Genomic DNA, 5,466 nt, shown 5'->3' with positions numbered 1-5,466 from the left:
GTTTTCCCCTTAGCATTTCCCCATAGGCCAAAAGGGGGGAAGTCAAAAAAGCACCCCCAGCAGATGTATGCAGGAGGGGCTGGGGGGTGACGGAGAGCGGGCTGTTGGCAGCTGTGTGGTGGCTGCTGGCAGCCGTGTGCTGGCTGCAGGGGTGGGCCTGGGCGGCTGCCGAGGGCCCCCAAAGCGCAGCTACCAGCGGTGGCTCAAGACATTGCCTGAGCCTCCGATGTGCCCGGGCAGGACACCCGGGAGGCGGGGAGCAGCCCCCGCTGAAGCCCACGGCAGTTGGCAGAGATGAGTCTTTGAAAAAAACGACAAAGTCCAAACGCTCCAGGCGTGCCGGCCAGGGGTGCGGACCGGGCTGGCCGGGCCGGCGGGGGCTGCGGCGGCCGGGGCTGAGCCGAGTGTCAATGCATGTCGTGAGAACCGGGAAGGGGACAAACCGGTGGCTCCAGGCCGGGTTGGAGTTCCAGGAGGTCGGCCTGACTCTGGAGGTTTTCCCCTTAGCATTTCCCCATAGGCCAAAAGGGGGGAAGTCAAAAAAGCACCCCCGGCAGATGTATGCAGGAGGGGCTGGGGGGTGACGGAGAGCGGGCTGTTGGCAGCTGTGTGGTGGCTGCTGGCAGCCGTGTGCTGGCTGCAGGGGTGGGCCTGGGCGGCTGCCGAGGGCCCCCGTAGTGCACCTACCAGTAGGGGGCTCGAGACCCAGGCTGAGCCTCCGATGTGCCCGGGCAGGACACCCAGGAGGCGGGGAGCAGCCCCCGCTGAAGTCCATGGCAGTTGGCAGAGGCGAGTCTTGGAGAAAAAACGACAAAGTCCAAACGCTCCAGGCGTGCCGGCCAGGGGTGCGGACCCGGGTGGCCGGGCCGGCGGGAGCTGCGGCTGCCGGGGCTGAGCCGAGTATTAGTGCATGTCCTGAGAACCGGGAAGGGGACAAACCGGTGGCTCCAGGCCGGGTTGGAGTTCCAGGAGGTCGGCCTGACTCTGGAGGTTTTCCCCTTAGCATTTCCCCATAGGCCAAAAGGGGGGAAGTCAAAAAAGCACCCCCAGCAGATGTATGCAGAGTTGGGCTGGGGGGTGACGGAGAGCGGGCTGTTGGCAGCTGTGTGGTGGCTGCTGGCAGCCGTGTGCTGGCTGCAGGGGTGGGCCTGGGCGTCTGCGGAGGGCCCCTTCAGAGTGCACCTACCAGTAGGGGCTCAAGACCCAGGCTGAGCCTCCGATGTGCCCGGGCTGGACACCCAGGAGGCGGGCAGCAGCCCCCGCTGAAGCCCACGGCAGTTGGCAGAGATGGGTCTTTGAGAAAAAAATGACAAAGTCCAAACGCTCCAGGCGCTGGCCAGGGGTGCGGACCGGGCTGGCCGGGGCCGGCGGGAGCTGCGGCTGCCGGGGCTGAGCCGAGTGCCTATGCATGTCCTGAGAACCGGGAAGGGGACAAACCGGTGGCTCGAGGCCGGGCTGGAGTTCCAGGAGGTCGGCCTGACTCTGGAGGTTTTCCCCTTAGCATTTCCCCATAGGCCAAAAGGGGGGAAGTCAAAAAAGCACCCCCAGCAGATGTATGCAGAAGGGGCTGGGGGGTGACGGAGAGCGGGCTGTTGGCAGCTGCGTGGTGGCTGCTGGCAGCCGTGTGCTGGCTGCAGGGGTGGGCCTGGGCGGCTGCGGAGGGCCCCCTGAGTGCACCTGCCAGCGGTGGTTGAAGACATTGCCTGAGCCTCCGATGTGCCCGGGCAGGACACCCGGGAGGCGGGGAACAGCCCCCGCTGAAGTCCATGGCATGTGCCAGAATCGAGTCTTGGAGAAAAAATGACAAAGTCCAAACGCTCCGGCGCCGGCCAGGGCGGTTGACCCCGGCTGGCCGGGCCGGCGGGGGCTGCGGCTGCCGGGGCTGAGCCGAGTGTCGATGCATGTCGTGAGAACCGGGAAGGGGACAAACCGGTGGCTCGAGGCCGGGTTGGAGTTCCAGGAGGTCGGCCTGACTCTGGAGGTTTTCCCCTTAGCATTTCCCCATAGGCCAAAACGGGGGAAGTCAAAAAAGCACCCCCAGCAGATGTATGCGGAGGGGCTGGGGGTTGACGGGGAGCGGGCTGTTGGCAGCTGTGTGGTGGCTGCAGGGGTGGGCCTGGGCGGCTGCGGAGGGCGCCTTCAGAGTGCACCTACCAGTAGGGGCTCAAGACCCAGGCTGACCCTCCGATGTGCCCGGGCAGGACACCCAGGAGGCGGGGAGCAGACACCCCCGCTGAAGCCCACGGCAGTTGGCAGAGATGAGTCTTTGAAAAAAATGACAAAGTCCAAACGCTCCAGGCGCTGGCCAGGGGTGCGGACCGGGCTGGCCGGGCCGGAGGGGGCTGCGGCTGCTGGGGCTGAGCCGACTGTCTATGCATGTCCTGAGAACCGGGATGGGGACAGACCTGTGGCTCCAGGCCGGGTTGGAGTTCCAGGAGGTCGGCCTGACTCTGGAGGTTTTCCCCTTAGCATTTCCCCATAGGCCAAAAGGGGGGAAGTCAAAAAAGCACCCCCAGCAGATGTATGCAGGAGGGGCTGGGGGGTGACGGAGAGCGGGCTGTTGGCAGCTGTGTGGTGGCTGCTGGCAGCCGTGTGCTGGCTGCAGGGGTGGGCCTGGGCGGCTGCCGAGGGCCCCCAAAGCGCAGCTACCAGCGGTGGCTCAAGACATTGCCTGAGCCTCCGATGTGCCCGGGCAGGACACCCGGGAGGCGGGGAGCAGCCCCCGCTGAAGCCCACGGCAGTTGGCAGAGATGAGTCTTTGAAAAAAACGACAAAGTCCAAACGCTCCAGGCGTGCCGGCCAGGGGTGCGGACCGGGCTGGCCGGGCCGGCGGGGGCTGCGGCGGCCGGGGCTGAGCCGAGTGTCAATGCATGTCGTGAGAACCGGGAAGGGGACAAACCGGTGGCTCCAGGCCGGGTTGGAGTTCCAGGAGGTCGGCCTGACTCTGGAGGTTTTCCCCTTAGCATTTCCCCATAGGCCAAAAGGGGGGAAGTCAAAAAAGCACCCCCGGCAGATGTATGCAGGAGGGGCTGGGGGGTGACGGAGAGCGGGCTGTTGGCAGCTGTGTGGTGGCTGCTGGCAGCCGTGTGCTGGCTGCAGGGGTGGGCCTGGGCGGCTGCCGAGGGCCCCCGTAGTGCACCTACCAGTAGGGGGCTCGAGACCCAGGCTGAGCCTCCGATGTGCCCGGGCAGGACACCCAGGAGGCGGGGAGCAGCCCCCGCTGAAGTCCATGGCAGTTGGCAGAGGCGAGTCTTGGAGAAAAAACGACAAAGTCCAAACGCTCCAGGCGTGCCGGCCAGGGGTGCGGACCCGGGTGGCCGGGCCGGCGGGAGCTGCGGCTGCCGGGGCTGAGCCGAGTATTAGTGCATGTCCTGAGAACCGGGAAGGGGACAAACCGGTGGCTCCAGGCCGGGTTGGAGTTCCAGGAGGTCGGCCTGACTCTGGAGGTTTTCCCCTTAGCATTTCCCCATAGGCCAAAAGGGGGGAAGTCAAAAAAGCACCCCCAGCAGATGTATGCAGAGTTGGGCTGGGGGGTGACGGAGAGCGGGCTGTTGGCAGCTGTGTGGTGGCTGCTGGCAGCCGTGTGCTGGCTGCAGGGGTGGGCCTGGGCGTCTGCGGAGGGCCCCTTCAGAGTGCACCTACCAGTAGGGGCTCAAGACCCAGGCTGAGCCTCCGATGTGCCCGGGCTGGACACCCAGGAGGCGGGCAGCAGCCCCCGCTGAAGCCCACGGCAGTTGGCAGAGATGGGTCTTTGAGAAAAAAATGACAAAGTCCAAACGCTCCAGGCGCTGGCCAGGGGTGCGGACCGGGCTGGCCGGGGCCGGCGGGAGCTGCGGCTGCCGGGGCTGAGCCGAGTGCCTATGCATGTCCTGAGAACCGGGAAGGGGACAAACCGGTGGCTCGAGGCCGGGCTGGAGTTCCAGGAGGTCGGCCTGACTCTGGAGGTTTTCCCCTTAGCATTTCCCCATAGGCCAAAAGGGGGGAAGTCAAAAAAGCACCCCCAGCAGATGTATGCAGAAGGGGCTGGGGGGTGACGGAGAGCGGGCTGTTGGCAGCTGCGTGGTGGCTGCTGGCAGCCGTGTGCTGGCTGCAGGGGTGGGCCTGGGCGGCTGCGGAGGGCCCCCTGAGTGCACCTGCCAGCGGTGGTTGAAGACATTGCCTGAGCCTCCGATGTGCCCGGGCAGGACACCCGGGAGGCGGGGAACAGCCCCCGCTGAAGTCCATGGCATGTGCCAGAATCGAGTCTTGGAGAAAAAATGACAAAGTCCAAACGCTCCGGCGCCGGCCAGGGCGGTTGACCCCGGCTGGCCGGGCCGGCGGGGGCTGCGGCTGCCGGGGCTGAGCCGAGTGTCGATGCATGTCGTGAGAACCGGGAAGGGGACAAACCGGTGGCTCGAGGCCGGGTTGGAGTTCCAGGAGGTCGGCCTGACTCTGGAGGTTTTCCCCTTAGCATTTCCCCATAGGCCAAAACGGGGGAAGTCAAAAAAGCACCCCCAGCAGATGTATGCGGAGGGGCTGGGGGTTGACGGGGAGCGGGCTGTTGGCAGCTGTGTGGTGGCTGCAGGGGTGGGCCTGGGCGGCTGCGGAGGGCGCCTTCAGAGTGCACCTACCAGTAGGGGCTCAAGACCCAGGCTGACCCTCCGATGTGCCCGGGCAGGACACCCAGGAGGCGGGGAGCAGACACCCCCGCTGAAGCCCACGGCAGTTGGCAGAGATGAGTCTTTGAAAAAAATGACAAAGTCCAAACGCTCCAGGCGCTGGCCAGGGGTGCGGACCGGGCTGGCCGGGCCGGAGGGGGCTGCGGCTGCTGGGGCTGAGCCGACTGTCTATGCATGTCCTGAGAACCGGGATGGGGACAGACCTGTGGCTCCAGGCCGGGTTGGAGTTCCAGGAGGTCGGCCTGACTCTGGAGGTTTTCCCCTTAGCATTTCCCCATAGGCCAAAAGGGGGGAAGTCAAAAAAGCACCCCCAGCAGATGTATGCAGGAGGGGCTGGGGGGTGACGGAGAGCGGGCTGTTGGCAGCTGTGTGGTGGCTGCTGGCAGCCGTGTGCTGGCTGCAGGGGTGGGCCTGGGCGGCTGCCGAGGGCCCCCAAAGCGCAGCTACCAGCGGTGGCTCAAGACATTGCCTGAGCCTCCGATGTGCCCGGGCAGGACACCCGGGAGGCGGGGAGCAGCCCCCGCTGAAGCCCACGGCAGTTGGCAGAGATGAGTCTTTGAAAAAAACGACAAAGTCCAAACGCTCCAGGCGTGCCGGCCAGGGGTGCGGACCGGGCTGGCCGGGCCGGCGGGGGCTGCGGCGGCCGGGGCTGAGCCGAGTGTCAATGCATGTCGTGAGAACCGGGAAGGGGACAAACCGGTGGCTCCAGGCCGGGTTGGAGTTCCAGGAGGTCGGCCTGACTCTGGAGGTTTTCCCCTTAGCATTTCCCCATAGGCCAAAAGGGGGGAAGTCAAAAAAGCACCCCCGG

Source organism: Eleutherodactylus coqui, unplaced genomic scaffold (genome assembly GCF_035609145.1).
Source record: "Eleutherodactylus coqui strain aEleCoq1 unplaced genomic scaffold, aEleCoq1.hap1 HAP1_SCAFFOLD_112, whole genome shotgun sequence".
In the NCBI taxonomy this organism is placed as follows: Eukaryota; Metazoa; Chordata; class Amphibia; order Anura; family Eleutherodactylidae; genus Eleutherodactylus; species Eleutherodactylus coqui.
This window is presented reverse-complemented; position numbering follows the sequence as displayed.